Raw genomic sequence first — 20,372 nt, forward strand, 5'->3', positions numbered from 1 at the left:
ACCACAATAAGCAATACAGCATAATTCGCAATGCAACACCATCGGCGATTCAGTGCTATAAATAATGCACCATTATAAGCAACGCAGCACAATAAGTAGTGCAGCCTTATATTAAGGGCACCACAAAAAACAATGCACCACTATATTCAGAGCACCACATTAAGCAATACAGCACAGTACGTATTGCACCACCATCGGCAATACAGCACACTACTTATTGCACTACCATCGGCAATACAGCAGAGTACTTATTGCACCATCATCGGCAATACAGCACAATAATTAGTGCACCACCATATTCAAAGCACCGGAATAAGCAATGCACCACTATATTTACTGCACTTCATTAAGCACAATACGCAATACACCACAATAAGCAAAACAACACAATGAGTAATTTACCGCCACCGGCAATACAGCACAATAACAAATACACCGCCACCATAGGCAATACTGCACAATAAGCAATTCACCACAATATGCAGCGCACCACAATACGCAATGAACCACAATACACCATAAGCAATATGGCACGTGATTGGCTAAAATACGTAATGCATAACAATTGGCAATTGACCAATATTTACAGTGCACCACAATAAGCAATGCTGCACAATACCTCATGCACCGCAACACGGCACAATGCGCGATGCATCGCAATACGAAATAAGAAAAGCAGCCTAATACGCAATGAATCATAATAAGCCATAAGCACTGCATACAATAAGCAATACAGCACTCAATGCACTACAACACGTAAAGCATCACAATTAGTAATGTGCGTAATCAGTAATATTGTATAAGCAATGCACTATAGTACCCAGTGCACCACAATTCACAATACGGCACATTATGCGATGCCTCGCAATAACAAAAGCACTATAGTGCGCAATGCAACACAATGCGCATTAAACGCTGCATTACAATAAGCAGCGATGCACTACAATATGCAATGCACCACAATAAGCAATGCAGTACAATGGCGCAATGAAAAGCAAGTATTCATCCTCGACTCTCAAAATGAAACCTCTCAATTTCCCCATGAAGATGTCCAATGTCCCCGCAATGGGTACCCGGACCCTGTGTGTTGGGGGCACTGGTGATGTATACATACCTCTGAGTACATGCACAAAGTCTTATGTCAGGAAGTGTACTTTTATTCATTTTCAATTAGCTTTAATAGACTTCACTGAGAGTTCTGCTAGTGTTCATTGCTGAACTCCATTTTATAATACGGTACGGACGCAACAAAACTTGGTCCCTACAGGTGAAGCAGTTCCCGATGTGTTCAGGTGTTTAATGAAAACATAAACCCAAAATCGTAACCGATTTCCGTAACACAAAAATGTAACACATTTCCGTCACTAAACAAACGTCCCGACTTCCGTTATAGAAAATCGTCACTAATTTTGTTGCTTAGAAACGGGCCCTTTTCGAGTTTGTGATTTTACATTATAGAGTAGATAAATCAATCATGGCTCCACTACTCACCTGGTATCAGTATTCGATTGGATTCGTGCGTGTTGGTAAAAGTTTTCCTCTTATATAAATGCGTTTCCATGCCAAATTTTATTAAAATGTGTTCACTCGTTCCCAGACAAAATATGCAAATTATTTTTTATTATTTTATCTTGAAAACCAGTGTTCCAAGACTAAGACTTCTTAGAAGCGGTGGCAGCCGTAGAGGGCTTTGGTCTCATAGCCATTATTAAAACTTGAGTAAATGATACATTTTGACAGAGGGTGCTGTATACAAATCAGTGGAAACAGGCAAATCAGAGTTCTATGAAATGCAGATCATTTCACGATAAACAGCTCATTTCTGAATAATGCTCTTACTGGTGCTTACGAAAGGTTTTCATCGTGAAGTAGGCATCGGTGGATAAAATACTATTGGTTAAGTTGTTTTACTTCGGCCACAAATCGCGTCGCCGTCTGAAGATTTACGAAAGTTTCGGACACAGAAGAGTTGAAGAAAGGTCCAATCACTCCTAATTTGTTTACGTGCCGCGTCCTCTACTGAATAAAATTTGTACTAAATTTTTTTGCAAAAAAAAAAAACAAAAAAGTTGTGAAAATAACTTTTTGCAAATCCCGTGCGAACATACCAATTCGTTCAATTTTCATGTATTAATGTCATGCTCAATATTTCGCATGTCTAAAATTTTTGCAAATAAAATTATTTACAAATCCTATTGGACGGACTGCATTTATAGAATGATGTAGAACAAAATTTAAATTATGGTGAATGATGTTTCATAAACAGGGCGTAAGTAAATTCATCTCTCTCTCTCTCTCTCTCTCTCTCGATAAAAACTCATACGTTTTTACTACAACTGCAATAATGACGAACTTCGGATTGTCATTCAGTTATCCTTTAATCAAATTGTTTATCTGATGAAAATTGCCAATATCTAGGAAGGTTTCTTAGGATATGGGTTCGGTTCGATAACCTACCGCTTTCGATCGAAAATGAAAATCCAAAAATGGCCGATGAAGCGAATCTGAGAACAAATGCTCCGAATGGGAAAAAGCGATGATGGAGGAGATAAATTTCTTGAATTCGTTGTCGAAATCGTGGATAAAAACCAGAGAATGAGAAAACAATTGCGAGCAAATGGATTTTTTTTTCCATGAAACGAAACTCAAGCGAGATCAGACATAAAGCTCGATTAGCAACAGCCGTTATGGACAAGTAAAACAAAGCGATTATGATGAATCATATTCTTCAGTAATAAATATAGAATCACTGCGATTACTTCTTGTATTAGTTTTGACATCAAACTTAAGGCCGATGCGTAGAAATTAGTAAATTTCGCAAACAAAAATCGAAATTTCACAAAATGTTTTTAACGTTTTTAATGTTTTAATGTCTTTTAGTGATCTCTAAATGTTTCACGAATCTACGTGATCTGGAAATGTGTCCGGGGGGAGGGGCGTAATTAAAATCCCTACTTTATTAGTAACACTGGAGCATTAGCACGCCGGTGATTGGTTTCTGCGAGCAAAAAAAAAAAAAAAAACGAGCAAGAGTCACGAGAGGCGGAGTTTTGGGCGAAACTGAATTTCAAAGTTCATTAACGAACAACGAAAGCATTTTTTATTGAATCAGTAAATGATAGCTGAGCACAGCTTCGCGATCCGTTATTATTGTCTTCTCGATGCCCGTGAACCGCATTTGATTATCAGAAATAATAATGAAAACATTTTTTAGTAAATCAGTAAATGACAGTAAAGATGGAAAAAAAAAATCTGGGTGGGTTTCGAACACACAACCTTCGGTACGTGAGTCTCAAACTGTAAAAATTACACCAACGGTGGGTGTCGGATTTAAGCACAATTAAATGTATCTATTGTTAAATGTCGCTTAGTATAAATTTATCCATGAGTGTGTGTGTGTGTGTTTGTGTGTGTGTGTGACGCAATGGTTCAAATGGTTCATCACTCATTTTGGCCAATCACGATGCGTTAAATTTCTACAATGTAGATTAGAAATATAGGGGTTGTTTATAAGCGTCCCGGGCCACTTAAGTGCTCTGGACCTGTGCGTGCATCACTCAAGTGGTCCGTAATTATGTCGTGTATCACTTAAGTAATCTGGGAACGTGCCGGCGTAACTTGAGTGATATAGAACCGCACTGAGGACAGCTTAAGTGCTCTAAAACTGTGCCACATGTCACTCAAGGGATCTCTAAATGTACCAAGAGTTCTGGAACTGTGCCACGGGTCACGTGAGCAATCTGTAAATGGGCCGCTTAGTTCATTTTTACAAAAGTATGTTTGAGAGGGCAGGCCACCTCAGATAACTCCAGGGCCACATTTCGACCTCGGACCAAGGGTTTACCATGTATGGCTTAGAGCAGGGGGTCTCAAACTGTGCACGCGGCACCCTGGTGCACCTCCAATCTTTGTCAGGTACGCCGAGGATCGGTCATCATGACGAAGGTTTATCGAAAATATTCTTTGTTGAACAGCTCTGGGGAGCCGGTGGTGTTCGTAGGAAAGTATTCAATAGTAAACAGGGTGTCGCTGGTGGAAAAAGTTTGAGAACCACTTTCTTAGAGTGTGGGTCGTAATGAATTTCTTAAAAAGAAATTTCGAGGTCAGCCGTCAAACAGCATTGAAATGAACAGAAATTGATTATATTAGTATATTAGCATAAAGGTATTTTCTTTCGAAATCTAAATTAAAAAAACAAACAAACAAATAAATTTTTGATCCTCTATGGTGGTGGCGGGACCTGCGTACTTCCGATCCTACCAATATGTGTGGACCCTAGTCGGTGACCCTAGTTGCATCCGGGATAGTGACACCATTCAACTCGTAAGAGCACCGTGGGTTGTTCGAACCGAAATGAGCGACCATGCACTTATCAACGTCATGCTCCATTCATTTGTCCATGTTGCAATCCTGTTTAAATTTCTCTGGAGGAACTCCCTTTCGCTTTGATTTCCGATTACCCCCATTAGCTTCACATCATCTGCGAATTTGCTAGTAAGGGACCGTTCAAGTATTACGTCATCATCGATGGTGAGAGGGGGTTTCCGATTTGCTGACTTTTGATGACGGGAGGGCGGGCGGGGGTGGTTTGGATAATGCTTACGTCATCAACCACCCTTTATGAAAATATTAGTTGGATTCAGAGGGACAGAGTTGATGACGAAATTTTGCTGACGGGGGGGGGGGGTCAAAAATGGCTAAAAATTTAGTTACGTAATACTTGAACGGCCCCTAATTCCATCGATACCCTGATCGAGTTTATCTATGAAAAGTGAAAAATATGGGACCAAGGACACTTCCTTGAGGAACTCCACTTATGACGCCTGTCCAACCAGAAAATTCCTTGTTCACCATAACTCGTTGCGACCTGTCTCTTAACCACGATTCTATCCAATTCAGCAGGTTGCCATCAATTACAATCTCGTGTAAACGCTTCAAGAGTTTACCATGTTGGACCCAATCGAATATCTTCTTTTGAATTTATTGAAGCTAGACTTCGCGGTCGCTTGACCAGAGCTACGAATCGACATACCACACTGATTTAGAAATAGATTTATTTCAAACACAAAAAATAAGGGAGCAAAAGCAGACAGTGTGACTGAATGCCACAATGGTTAGATTTCTACTCGCTGTTGGCATTTTACAAAACTATAGTAATGAGAGTAATTAATACAAATAAGGAAGAAAACAAATAAGAACGATCACTGCTCGTACATACTCCCACCCCAAAAATGTGACAGTCAATTATCGACTGGCAAACGACATAGATGATTCACGGAACGTCTGTATATACCCCATTCACAGTATTCATTTCCACGACTCTGAACGTTCCGTCGTCAACAGGAAAGACTTGGGTCACTCGGGCCAAGTCTCACTAGAGTGGAAGTGTGTCTTCTTTCACGATTGCGATATCTCCGAGTGCTATGCTTGAGATCTGGCGTTTCGACTTCATCCTTGGTTGAAGACTGGTCAAACAAATATTCCTTAGACCGTCGATTCCAGAAATCTATTTGCAATGTTTGAACCTTGGCCCATTTGTCTTGTAGACTTCCAGATGCTTCACCATCACCTTCGGATACGGCAGTCAAAGGAGTATCGATAAGAAAGTGTCCAGGAGTCAAAGCTTGCAGCTCGTTTGGATCTTGGCCGAGTTGCTTACTGGTCTTGAATTCATGTAAGCTTTAATTTGGACAGTAAGAATAGCTAACTCCTCAAAAAGTACGAGCACTTTCCTAGCACGTAATCAACAGATGACGCTTTAAACATTTGATGTTGGATTCCCACAGTCCTCCAAAGAAAGGTGATAAAAGAGGAGTGAGGTGCCAGTTGGCTTTTCCTTCAGAGATGACCTTGTGAACATCCTCAGATTTACTGAATTCGAACTGCTTACCTTTAAAATATGGTATAGGTTACGGGTAAATGTGATAAACACGGTGATTATGTATTATTCGTTAACTATTTAGTAAATTTTATCAATTTCGCGAATTTTTACCGGTGATTACATATAATCTCAGTTCACATATTGGTAAATATGATAAATCCTCGAATAATTATTTAAATTTAGGCAAAGTGTGGATATTTTGCTCATACTTCGGTCAAGGGTGAAATGGCCAGATGTCCCGGTTTTTCGCTATTAAATTTCATGCCCCGAAAGAGACTTTCAAGACGGCTGATTGCTTCATTCAGTCTTTCCTTACGCAATCAAAGATCTAATTAATGGAACTATTTTAAATATTTTCTTTTTATGCAAAAATGCATTTTATCATTTTTGCATTTTAAACCCCAAGCATGCTTTTCAATTCATGGCAATATTGTTTTGATCACAGGTGCCCAACCATTTTTCCAAGCCTGCCGTCCTACGAATTTTAACGCGCAGAGCATACGTCCCGTTTTTAAGGAGATGTTCATTTTGTCTCCGTTCCCCCAAAATATTCTTCGGCTGTCGTTTTTATTTTGTGAAAATGTTCAGTTTGCCACTCATTTCTAAATCTTCTAAATATGTAAATTACTTATTTTTGAGTCATAAAGTCAATCATCGCGGTGCAAAGTGTGTATGAAGGGTGGAAAAGTTTATCTTGCCTACACCATACTAAGCATAGACACCGAAACGGAGGACTTAGAGTGCTTCCCCGCTCCTATTGTAAGTGGGCTTAGCACCTCCCCAAGAATTCATGGATATGTAACATAATTGTATTATGCAATGTTCCCCATGTGGACGATAGTGAATCTTGCATACATGGGACATTTAGCAACTATGCTCAAAGTTGAAAAACCAAACATTAGGCAATTCTGATCTTCCATCTCTTCGTAGGTAAATCCATACTAATTTGCCGCTATGAGGATCAAGCGGCAAATTAGTATCAAGTGTAAAGCTTGAAGAAAACATCTCGTTCTGAAGAATAAGTAAATTCATAGATATAGTATTTTTCGAAATGAACGTTTCACACAGTGAACATAAAGCATTAAATGTACCGTCAACCGCGACCACATTGCCACCATACGAATGTATTATTATTGCACATGCATCTCTTCCTTCTCCGATGATTTCTGAGAAATTAGTGCATGCCGGAACGTGGTGTGTGTGTGTGTAGACACATGGCCATCACGTATTTATGTTGTCACATTCAAGAGTGTTTCGTGCTCGACTGGTAGTGTCATGTGTCTTCCACATTTTGAGTGGAAATTTGTTGATGCCAGAATGTTTATTTTATGTAGGCATCATGCTGAAGGTATGAAAGTTGTCTGTGGTGAGACTTTTCCAAATATTGAGACCGGCTCACATTCAATCCTCGAAGTCAAAGAAACACAGAAAAACATCTTAAGCCGACAATCTCAATGCCGCCAATATTGCTCACTCCTGGTCTTTCTATTCGTACTTTCTCTCTTTCAAAGCCATCAAAAACCCCCTGCTATCACCATGACGCAATTTACTATCGTTGCAACCGGAAGAATTACAGCAACTAAAAATTATGCATATTTCGCGGAGGCATATACCGGACTCAACCATCTCCTCCTTCCAAATAGATCAAGAACCGCCGCTCTGTTTCAATGAAGAGATTTTACCAGGTGGTCGAAGAAGACCTAATGTAATTCTGGCTGGTAATACCTGATGTTTGTAGTACAAGCATCTCTATTTAATTCACTAAATCCCAACAGCGGACAAAAACCCATCACATGGCGACTTTATGTGTAACATAAATCGCCATACATATACAGTTATGTATATGTATGGCGACTTCATGGAAATACAGTATTAAAAGCAATATTTATTTGAAAAATTACTGAAAAAATAGATTGGGAAATAAACATTCAAAAATATGCATTTATTCTGAAAATTCTTTGATTTTATCCATTTATATGCATTAATGCTAAATAAAATCAAATGCATGTGCGTCTGCATATAATCTGGGCTCCAGTGATGATATATATTGCAAAATATTTCTAAAATCTATGTTGGCAATAATCTTTAATTCACATGAAATACATGTATATAAAGCGTCTTTATCTAACAGAATTGAATTATACCTAAGGCTGACATTGTAAGTAAAAGTATTATAAATTCTCGATAACAGAGGCTCTTGAGGCCAAAAATTTTGTCCACTAACGGGGAGTGTTCGTTAATAGGTGGTAAAATGCATTGAAAAAGGGTGACAGAATTTGAAAGAATTATTTTTAACAAGAGGTGTCCGCTAAAAGGGAGTGTGTGTTAAGGGACGTTCAATTCTAAACAAATTTCCTTATTCATGGCATTACATTTTTCTCGCGAGAACAACAAAAGCGGAAAATTAGATGCATTGTCATACGCATGCAATTTGACCTCACATGCATCTCGTACTCCTCCGATGACTTCTAGGAAATTAGTGCATGCCGGAACGTGGTGTGTGTGTATGTAGACACATGGCCATCACGTATTTATGTTGTCACATTCAAGAGTGTTTCGTGCTCGACTGGTAGTGTCTTCCACATTTGGAGTGGAAATTTGTTGATGCCAGAATTTTTATTTTATGTAGGTATCTTGCTGACGGTATGAAAGTTGTCGGTGGTGAGACTTTTCCAAATATTGAGACCGGCTCACATTCACTCCTCGAAGTTAAAGAACCACAGAAAAACATCTTTAGCTGACCATCTCAATGTCGCCAATATTGCTCACTCCTGGTCTTTCAATTCGTACTTTCTCTCTTTCAAAGCCATCAAAAAACCCCTGTCTATCACCATGACGCAATTTACTATCGTTGCAATCGAAAGAATTACAGCATTGCAACTCTAAAAATTATGCATATTTCGCGGAGGCATATACCCGACTCAACCATCTCCTCCTTCCAAATAGATCAAGAACCGCCGCTCTGTTTCAATGAAGAGATTTTACCAGGTGGTCGAAGAAGACCTGGCCACAGTGGCGTCGGAGCCGGGGGTGCTGTGGGTGCTCGAGCACCCACGGAAGTTTGTAGAATGGGTCCGAGCACCCACAGAATTGATTCAAAAATCGAAATTTCCTACATGAATCTCAAGATGGGCACCCACAGATTCGAAACGCTTCCGACGCCCTTGCCTGGCCATACTGGAAACTATGTATATATGTTCTTTTGTACCTAATGTTAAGTCTGTTTCTGGGTAATGCTGCAAACTGCCTGCAATTCTCTAACTATAAGTGATGTGTAATGATTGAATAATTGTATCGTTGTAGGTGCTCTCTGTGGTGAGACTTTTAACGAGGATATCGGCTCCCATTCGCACCTAGAAGTTGGGATCCACAGAAAAACAAACAAACTGCAGTCGACCATCACTATGCCAATGGTAGGGCTTGATCCCGGGTCGTCGCGATGCAAATCCGTCACTGTGACTATTCTAACACCACGTCAGGAGTCACAACTACGAAAACTGAGACGTGTTTCAAGGAACAGATTAAAAAAACCTGTTTCCTTCATATATTTTGTTGAGAAAAAGCCGTTTGTCGCAGTTGAGTTTGACAGAATTATATATATTTTTTCATAAATAGGAAGTAAGTATTAGTAGATTGTACACATAGCATTCCCAAACAATTAGGCAATTCTGAACTATCTATCATCTCTTCCTAGGTAAACACATACTAATTCACTGCTATGATGGTAGCGCGCAGTAATTTGCAGTTGATAATATATTGTATCAAGTAAAGCTTGAAAAAAACACCTCGTTCTGAAGAATAAGTAAATTCATAAATATATAGTATTTTTCGAATTGAACGTTTCATACAGTGAACATGAAACATTAAATGTACCGTCAACCGTGACAACATTGCCAATTTTTTCTTCTTTCACCTGCTTTATTGACTAATAATATACGAAAATGCTATAAAACCATCATAAAACATTAGTCTTGATCCCTGTTCAATATCAGCACCCGTTGCACCTTTACTTGATTCATTTGATTCTTCGATTTACATAATTTTAATTACGATGCATTACATGTGATCTTTGAGTTATTTATAAAATATGGTTTTGCCGGAGATGCTCGAATTTTCCCCTGACCGTGGGGAGAGGGCAAGTGCTTACTTTGTTTCTTGCGACAGGTACTGAGTGTCTCGAGGTTCCTCCAGTCTCTCAAGTCATGGTCTCTAGTTTGTATGGCAATTTCATGGAAATACAGTATTAAAAGCAATATTTATTTGAAAAATTATTAAAAAAATAGATTAAGAAATAAACATTCAAAAATATGAATTTTTCTGAAAATTCTTTGATTTCATGCATTTATATGCATTAATGCTATATAATATCAAATGCATGTGCGTCTGCATATAATCTGGGCTCCAGTGATGATATATATTGGATAATATTTCTAAAATCTATGTTGTCAATAATCTTTACCTCACATGAAGTACATGTATATGAAGTGTCTTTATCTAACAGAATTGAATTATACCTAAGGATTAACTTGTAAGTAAACTTATTATAAATTCTCGATCACAGAGGTCCTGAGGTCAAACATTTTGTCCACTAACGGGGATTGTTCGTTAATTGTGGGTAATATGCATTGAGGAAGGGTGACAGAATTTAAAATAATTGTTTGTTAACAAGAGGTATCCGCTAAAAGGGAGTGTGTGTTAAGGGACGTTCCACTTCAAACAAATTTCCTCATTCATGGCATTACATTTTTCTCGCGAGAACAACAAAAGCGGAAAATTAGATGCATTGTCATACGCATGCAATTTGACCTCACATGCATCTCGTACTTCTCCGATGATTTCTAAGAAATTAGTGCAATTCGGAACGTGGTGTGTGTGTGTATGTAGACACATGACCATCACGTATTTATGTTGTCACATTCAAGAGTGTTTCGTGCTCGACTGGTAGTGTCTTCCACATTTTGAGTGGAAATTTGCTGATGCCAGAATTTTTATTTTATGTAGGTATCTTGCTGAAGGTATGAAAGTTGTCGGTGGTGAAACTTTTCCAAATATTGAGACCGGCTCACATTCAATCCTCGAAGTCAAAGAAACACAGAAAAACATCTTAAGACGACAATCTCAATGTCGCCAATATTGCTCACTCCTGGTCTTTCAATTCGTACTTTCTCTCTTTCAAAGCCATCAAAAACCCCCTGTCTATCACCATGGCGCAATTTACTATCGTTGCAGCCGGAAGAATTACAGCATTGCAACTAAAAATTATGCATACTTCGCGGAGGCATATACCTGACTCAACTATCTCGTTCTCCCAACCAGATCAATTCCCACCGCTCTGTTTCAATGAAGAGATTTTACCAGGCGGTCGAAGAAGACCTGGCCATACTGGAAAATGTGTGTATCTATGTTCTTGTGTACCTAACGTTAAGTCTGTTTCTGTGTAATGCTGCAAACTGCCTGCAATTCTCTAACTCAGCGATTTTCAAAGTTTATTGGCTCGCGGAGCACTTTTTAGTAAAAGTATTTTATGGCGGAGCCCTCAGGACCATTTCTTAATTATTCATCATTGTTATTGATTTATTTTTACTATTTAAAAACATTTATAATCTATTTTTTTTAATTTTACTATTTGTTTTATTTTTCTCTAGAGGCCGCGGAGACCCTAGATAGTGCACAAGGAGCCCCAAGGGCTCCTCGGAGCACCGGTTGAGAACCGCTTGTCTAGATCATTGTCGAGTGTCATCTTCACTTTTTCGGGGTGTAGTTCGACCAGTTCATCCGGACCAGTTTTAGGGTGGAATCCGGTCTGTTGATGATATTGTAACGTTTATTACAAACGGACCAAACACGGTGAATTATTTTATTAAGCACAATACAGGGACGAAAGGAATAGCGTGACCGAACACAACGAATACGCAGATCAAACTGCCCAAAAAACAAAATAATCAAAAAGAATTAACTTAATTCACCATAGCACCAAATAGTTCAAAGAAATGAGATGGAGACAGTCCTTTGTAAAGGCTTGTTGCCCTCATACGTTGCATTGCTCCCTCTTCACAGGAACAGCGTCCCGCAGTTTGCACGACGGTTCATGAGACTTGTTGTCAGCCTTGTTCCTCGCCTTGTTCTTCCTTAGGATTGTCGTCGTTGGAACAGGAACTACCCTGAGCGTCCGGGTCATTGTACGGTTCCATACGGAGCACATGAACAACATCTCTTGATTTCCGCCGTCGTGAAGCAGGATAAAAATCTTCTACCTCATAATTCACATCTGATAATTTTCGCAAAAGTTCATACTAGCCAAAGTATCTCTTCATCAATTTTTCCGACAGCACGACGTTTCTTACAGGTCTAAAAATCCACACTAGATCCCCAGGCTTGTAGTCTACCATTCGGTGTTGAGAATCATAACGTTGGCTGTCATATTGTTGAGCCTGTAAAGTTCGCAGCCGTGCTATCTGCTTTGACTCTTCTGCTTGTGCAATTAATTGGCCAAGATGATCAGATTCCGGTTCACCCGAACTGTTTGGGAACATAGTGTCTAGGGTAGTTTCAGCTTCACGTCCATGTAATAAATAAAAAGTAAAAATAATTTCTTCGACGAAAAACTTGGCTACCTCTGGTGCATCTGCTGAAGGCAGTGCTTTTGTTATAGCATACCGGGTAAAATAGTCAGTACTCACAATGATCCATTCATTTCCTGCTCGAGACTTTGGAAACCGTCCAAGCAGATCCATACCAATACGACAGAAGGGTGCTTCTGCTAGGGGAATGGGAATCAAACGGCCCAGTGGTTTTTGAGCTACGTTTTTCTTCGCTGACATTCCTTACAATGCAATACATAGCGCCCGTAAGTTTTCGCAAATCCCAAATGGCCTGCTGTTTAGGAATCATTTAAATGTCTGAGGATGTCCAACCGTAGATGTTTCGGAAAATCATAGGTAGCCAATTTTTTTCCGCCGGATCAAAATTCTTCTTGCACAAAATGATGTCGATAATCTCAAAGTCGGTCTTAAGAGATCCGCTTCACCCTTCATAAGCATGGATCTTATTAGCTACATTGGGATCCTTGAGTTGTTCACTTGCTAAGTCGAGGACTGAAGTCTGACGCTAATGTCCTCTGGCACGGAGTCTTCGTCAACGGGGTACCTCGAAAGGCTGTCGGCATCGTTATGTTTTCTTCCGCTTTTGTATACTATTGAGACTTCGTACTCTTGCAGTCTCAGCGCCCGAAATTACTTGACGTGATTCAAGGCCTTTATTTTGCCAGGTGGAAATTTCTGCTGGCACGTTTAAAAAAGCGACAATGGATTCTACAGCGTTAAGACGTCTTTTGACGGAGCTCCGGAATTACATCATATCCATTTGTAAGCTGACGGTTCCTGGTGTGCCGTGAGTTGGGGGACATCGAAAAGACTCTTTAGAACTTCGAAGCAAGCGTCTACGGCGTCGAGATGGAAATTTATCTTCACTTTCATCGAGCCGAGGGAATTGAGGATCGGTCGGCCATTATCTACAGCGTTAGCCCTCCCATTGGACTTCAAATTCATCATATGCTGGCTGATTGAATACTTTTTTTGTGTACTTTATGTGTGCCATGGGTGTTCGGTTCAAATTTATCATCGAAAATCATTTTTAATTAAAGTTTGATTGATTTCAAAGTAAATTCAATGAAACCCGCCATCTTAATACAAGCCCATAGATTTGTCATTATTGTAGAGCCTGTATTATTCTTCTATGGCTCCATAACATGTGTAACAAGGCCAATCTTATTATTGGTAATATAAAGGAGTTCTTATTCTTGAATTCTATGTTCGACTGGACTCGAGAGCAGATTACTTTAAGATGCACTACTGTTCTTTCAAAGGCCGAGCATAATTATTATAAGAAAAGTTGCTTAGTATGAGGTATAATAAATAAAATTAACACAAACAACAGCAAAGATAATACAAAGTCACATTACTGAACAAAAATCTTTGATCAACATGAAATTTGAACAATTGCGACACCACTTGGCCATGAATAACACCACGTCATCGGAGGACCATATTGATGCCACCAGTGTCCACAGCTCGCAACTTTTGAATGCTTTGGACCTATCCGGTGGACCTGGGACACCTTCATACGCAACACAAAGCTGCCAATGTTCAATGAAGACTGCTACTCCTCTCTCTACGGATTAGTTCCCAAGAGGAACTTCCTAAAATCAACAGTTCGTGCTTCAGATGCCGTGACTCCGGCTTTGCATCCTCAGACCCAAAAGAACATTGAGCCAACTTCTGTGGTAAAAGCGATCTTAGGTGACCAAAAAACGAATGAAACTCTCGATGCTGATGGCTCCTATACCTATGATGCTGCGTGGAACATCTGGAGACTTTTAACTGATCCCCGAAGAGATTCGTTGGGCAGATCCCATCACCGCCTGCCTGTCAGTGATCATGGAAGTCTACAGTGGCTGCTAAAAGACACCATAGATACAATTAAATCGACTTGGAATCTCGTTCGAGACACCCGAAAACTCTCCTCAGGAAAGGTGCGGCGTAAGGTGTCATCAAATGATCAAAACACTGTTCGCCGTCTATTAGTCGACCTGGTCATGGAAATAGTTGGGCAGTCAGAAACTCCACCCCCGCCTACGAAGAATTCTAACGTCAAAAGTAGATAAAACAAAGTAACCTCCCCTGGATTACGGCGCAAAATGACCCAAAAAGTCATCGATCGCGTAATGGGCCAAACTAGCACGCAACGTTCTCCAATCGTATCATGTACGAATGAACTTCGGTCGGATTGTATTCTAACGGTCGCTTCGTGTTACGAAAGTAAGCAGTCAGTAGTCAAGAGAGTGAATCAGCGAGAACATAACATATTTATTAGTAGAGACACTCAAACTGATCATCTGTCAGTGTGTCGGAGTGAAACTGGTCCACTTATTGACAAAGAAACTCAGGCGATCTGGGATCATGCTCCGGACGTGGACTCACCAGATCGGGAAGATTGTCTCACCGACGAGCGGCAACAGAACTTTCAATTTGTAGTAGTTTCCCAAAGTGATACAGAATATAATGGTACGGGACCAGACGTCCCACGAGAGAGGAACGCCTGTGTTAGCCCAACGACGACAGTATCCTCTCAACTTCGAGCAGTCCCTCGATAGAATTTGAAAAGGTGGACGCCTGGCCACAACTGCATTCGAATAAGCAACTGAAGAATGGCACTGCGCTTCCAGCTGAGAAAGTGTTGTCACCTTCATCCCTTGGATCGAAGAGAACGTGGGCAGAAGTTGCAAAAATGGGGGACAGTGTCCAAAAGTGGTCCAAATATCAAATATTATCGGGCAGGCGGCTTGCATCTGAAAGGACGAAGGAAGTGGACATCTCCTCGCTACACTTGTTCAACCCAGTGGAATCAGATGTACAAGCTGAGGTTATTTCATCGCATGACGTGAACGAAAAAAGACATTGAACATTGAAGGACCGGACGCACCCCGCTTCCCATCTCAAGGAGATATCAAAGCGTTCCCGAAAGATGGGTGCATCCGGAATTTTATTAAATATGTATATATATATCCGTTGATTTATATATATATATATATATGAATCAACGGAATAATTATGACAAATCGTGATCTAAGAATCGAAATCTAAATTGATATTATAGCGTCCTTGGCACGTCCGGACTCGATAATCAAATTCCGTTGGTGGCGGTCCGTCCGCGTTCGTTGGATGTCACTAGTCGTGTAGGCCGTACAACGACGAATCGATGTCATGTTTGCGTCACATGTCATGGTCCAAGTGCCCAAGTCAGCCAATGTTCGGACACCCAGATGTTTTAGCTCATTCTAGACACACATTCCTGTTCCATAAGCATCCTACGTCTTAATTCTCCTGGGCAATTAGGAGATTTTCATCATTGCCGAAGCTAGATCATGAGCAGGAGGTCTGATTATGATCCTCATGGACGTGACTGTTTTCCACTATACCGACGGAAACACATTACGTCTGACCATTATACATTTACTTCTGACTATAGGAACAGTACACTGGGTACAACGAGGGAACACTTTCGACAAGACCAACGACGAAGAAAATACCATCTCTCACAAGGAGTAGTACGTGAGGAAAGGCGGGTATATGTCGACACACGTGAACTCGGACGCCACCGCCATCGGAACTGGCAAAATATACGAGGCGTATCGACGAGACGAATGCAGATGACCGGGTATAGTCAACCGGTCAACGGTCATATGGACAGAACGGACAGATGTGTTGACTTTGTGCTCATGAATATGGCGCAAGACCTCCGTTTTAGCACGGACCACAGATCGAGGAGCACTGATGATGCACGTGGACTGATGAATTAGCAGCTTCACGCAGGCAACTTCGTAAACTAGAGCGTCGTTTCATTATGGCCGATGGTGATGATAGAGTACGGGTGAGGATGGAGTTTAGAAAATTCAGAGCAGGGCATATTAAGGCCGTAAGCAAGGCAAAAACAACTAGTTGGATTGTCTTCTGCACAGAGGAAAGCCGCCCATTTGGACGAGCATACAAATATATGTTCAAAACGAAGCGTCTACTACCACAGGTAATGATGTCCCACGGTCCACATACTGGTGCCACGATGCTGGAAGCGGCCCAAGCACAATTGGAGGAGATTTTTCCGAACCTCCCGGATACTATAAATTTGACTCCATACACGCCATCTACGATTATGACGGATCCACCATTCACCTATACGGAGATCAATCAAATAGTCAGAAGACTGAACAATAAACGAGCTCCGGGTATTGATAACATAAATATTCCTCTTTTGAAAACCCTAGTCGAAGCCCATGGTCATGTTATCACAGATATCTTCAATAGTTTAGTCAAGTTGTCGGTGTGCCCAAAGTGTTTCAAACGTGGCAAGGTCTTGCTTTTCTTGAAGAAAGATAGGGATCCAGGCGTGCTGCAGTCGTATCGTCCGATCTGTTTATTCACTGCAATGGGTAAAGTCCTAGAAAAATTGGTGGTGCAACGGATCACCTACTATCAAGAGAAGGCAGACTGGCTTAGCCCAAGCAAGTTCGGATTTCGTACAGGTGGCTCGGCAGAAAAAGCAATAGCATCACTGATGGAAGAGATCACGACTAGACATCGACGAGGTCAAGTAACGGCCATAGTTTCTATAGACATTCGCGGTGCTTTTGATTCGGTCCGTCACGAGATAATAATCAATACTATACGAAAATTACCGATTCCTCAAAATCTCATTTGTATAATGGAAAAAATGCTAAAAGATCGAACGGTTGTGATGCCAACTGATGGAGGAGACGCGGAAAAGCATCAGGCCATGGGCTGTCCTCAAGGCTCATGCAGCGGTCGTGCTTAACTCACTGCTGAAAGAAGAATTGGGGACCGGATGTTTATGTCCAAGCTTTCGCCGATGATCTGGTCTTTGTGATCTCGCGAGAACTCCCAACGACATTGGCAGTACTGCGGATGCCACGTTTGACGAACTGTCAAAATGGCTAGAAGATCATCGTCTCAGTATGGAGGTGACTAAATCTAAATTACTATGGCCACACCCCAAGAAAAAGCGTCCCTGCATAAGAATCAATGGTGTTCGACTGCAAATATCTAAATGCATGAAATATCTTGGAGTGCATATTGACCATCAGTTCAAATTCACGACGCATGTGGCAAAACAAATTGATAAGGCTCAAGACACCATGAAAAAATTGAGACGCATAGCAGGTCCAAAGTGGGGTATACGCCAAAAATTTAGGAACATTTTGTACAGATCGGTTGTACAACGGCAAATTTCATACGCAAGCGCCATCTGGTATAAAAACCCGACGCAGAGACTCCGTAAATTACTAGATGTTGCCCAACGTCCGTTCTTATTGTGTATAACTGGTGCATACAGAACTACGGCCAATGATGTTCTGTATACTGCTACGGGAAGCCCTCAGCTCAGCCTATGAATATGACGCTTGTCGATCTACAATCCTACATTTGGGTAAGGAGGTTTGGATGATGTCTACGAAAGGAACAATAGGAGTTCGCTTCCTCATCCCAGAGTGGACTTGTTCCAGAATCAAGTTCCGCTGCCTTGTGCGGAACAATGCTCATCGGATGAAGCTATTAGTATATTCACGTACGGCTCAAAAACAGAGACATCCACGGCCTGTGCATACGTAGTTATGTATGCAGAAGGATCTGTTGAAGAGGCTTGGAGTCGACGGTTGCGTCAAGGGAGCAGGATCTTTCAGGCGGAGGTTCTGGCCATACTAGCTGCAGTAGAATGGGCGATTAAGCAAAATCAGCAGACGACGATATATACTGACAGCGCGGCTAGTATTAATGCGATTCGTGATCAGCGCACTCCACATGAAAATACTCTGATAATACGCAAGCATTTATACAACCATCCGTCTATCAGTATCAAATGGGTCAAAGGCCATGCAGGAATAGCGGGTGATGAAATCGCGAACAGATTGGCCAAAGATGCTCTTAATCTCCCAACGGAAGAACAACTCTTGCTACCACGCAGTCACATCGAACAGGCGCTAAAAAGTGACCTGTTACAAAAGTGGCAACAGCTATGGGACAAGACAGCTATTTGCTCTAGAGAGAAAGTTATTATGATAACTGAGCACGGACCATTACCGACGTATCTAGAACGTTTCAAGAAGTCGGACAACGCCATGTGTGCTTGTGGTGAGTGTGGATCTTTATGGCATTACCTGACATCTTGCCCATATACAAACAAATTTGATTTTGGTGCTATTCCCGAAAACGGTCGACTGTGTTTCAAAAGAAGAGTTTTGAAGAGCCCTATGAGCCTTGCTCGGGTGCGGTGGATTATACTGTTTCTCGATAACAACTTACACCACATACATACTAAGAAAACTGGAAGTGCGCGTCTGAGCGGTGGGAACGATGACGAGTTCAACCCGGCAAGAGCCCCAGTGATTGATCTTAAGAGGAAATATGATCTTCGACCACGTCGGCGTCAAAACAAAAGTAACCGATAAATGGAAAACAGAAGCAAGTTCATCTGTAACGAGATGAATCAAGTCATTGACGGCAAGGACGAATTAAGGGTTTTTACTCGGCTATATAGTGAATTGTGCTGATCTTAGTTCACCCGGTGACGATTCCGGTAACAGCTTGCGGCCAAGACGATGATGACTGCGACTAATTCACCGTGATTCGACATTTTATATTCCAAGATTATCGGCCATCATTCGATCCATTGACGATTACTATATTCTTATGGGATGGACGGCTATACTCACCATCTTATAATCCCGTTTATAATTTTGATTGCATATTGGCGTTGATTGTTTAGATTTTATTTATTTGTTATATGACTTCAGGAGTTGACGATCAATTTTTATGTAAATTATTTCATTTTGCTGCCTTCGTCTGAGGTGGTCATGTTATGTTGTTTTTAATAAAACTTTCCGGACACACCTATCCTTCGGGAACGCTTCGATATCTCTCTGAGATGGGTGTGCGGTGTGCCCGGTCTTCAAAGGTCAAAGTCTCAGCGCCCATCGTGCTAACCGTCCGGATGGACCTCGCAGGCTGGCTAGCCCGCACAAGGCATGATGGCCGGTAACAATCTTGAAAGGCTTTCCGAAAATATAGGGTCGAAATTTTGTAATGGCCCATATGACCGCAAGACATTCTCTCTCCGTGGTGGAGTAGTTTTTCTCGGCTTTTGATAGAGTTCTGGACGCGTATGCTACAACTTTCTCTTTCCCATTCTGATGTTGGACTAGCGCTGCTCCTATTCCGTAGCCACTGGCATCGGTATGTAGCTCTGTTTCAGCCTTCTCATCAAATAGCCCTAATACTGGGTCGGAAGTTAGGGCTTTCTTTAGAACTTTAAAAGCTTCTTCTTAACCTTTTTCCTAACGAAATTTTACGTCATTTTCAATAAATTTTGCAATGGAGCAGCTTTCAGACAGAAACCCCTTATAAACCTTCGGTAGTAAGAGCTGAACCCTAAGAAACTCCTCACATCTCGGATGTTTTGTGGAACAGGAAAATTTGTAATGGCTCTTACTTTATCTGGATCTGGTCTAATTCCATCGGCATTCACAACTTGGCCAATAATTTCAATTTCCGGTGCTGCAAACAAACATTTCTTTGGGTTCAAGTGAAGACCTGCGTCTTGAATGCATTGAAAAACAGCCGTTAAACGGTTAAGATGTTCATCGAATGTCTCGGAAAAGAAGACGATGTCGTCGAGGTGGCATTAGCACATATCCCACTTAAGGTGACGAAGGAGGTTGTCCATCATGCGCTCAAAAGTTGCTGGAGCATTACAAAGTCCAAATGGCATCACCTTAAATTCGTATAGCCCTTCTGGTGTTACGAAAGCAGTCTTTTCACGGTCAGCTTCATCAACCTCAATCTGCCAGTAGCCACTGTATAAATGCGTGGTGGAGAAATACTTTGCGCCCTTTAGAGAATCCAAAGTATCGTCTATACGTGGTAGT

The sequence above is a fragment of the Pholcus phalangioides genome, unplaced genomic scaffold (genome assembly GCF_987345545.1).
Source record: "Pholcus phalangioides strain wild (caught in Gottingen) unplaced genomic scaffold, Ppha-v1.0 ptg000004l_1, whole genome shotgun sequence".
NCBI lineage: Eukaryota > Metazoa > Arthropoda > Arachnida > Araneae > Pholcidae > Pholcus > Pholcus phalangioides.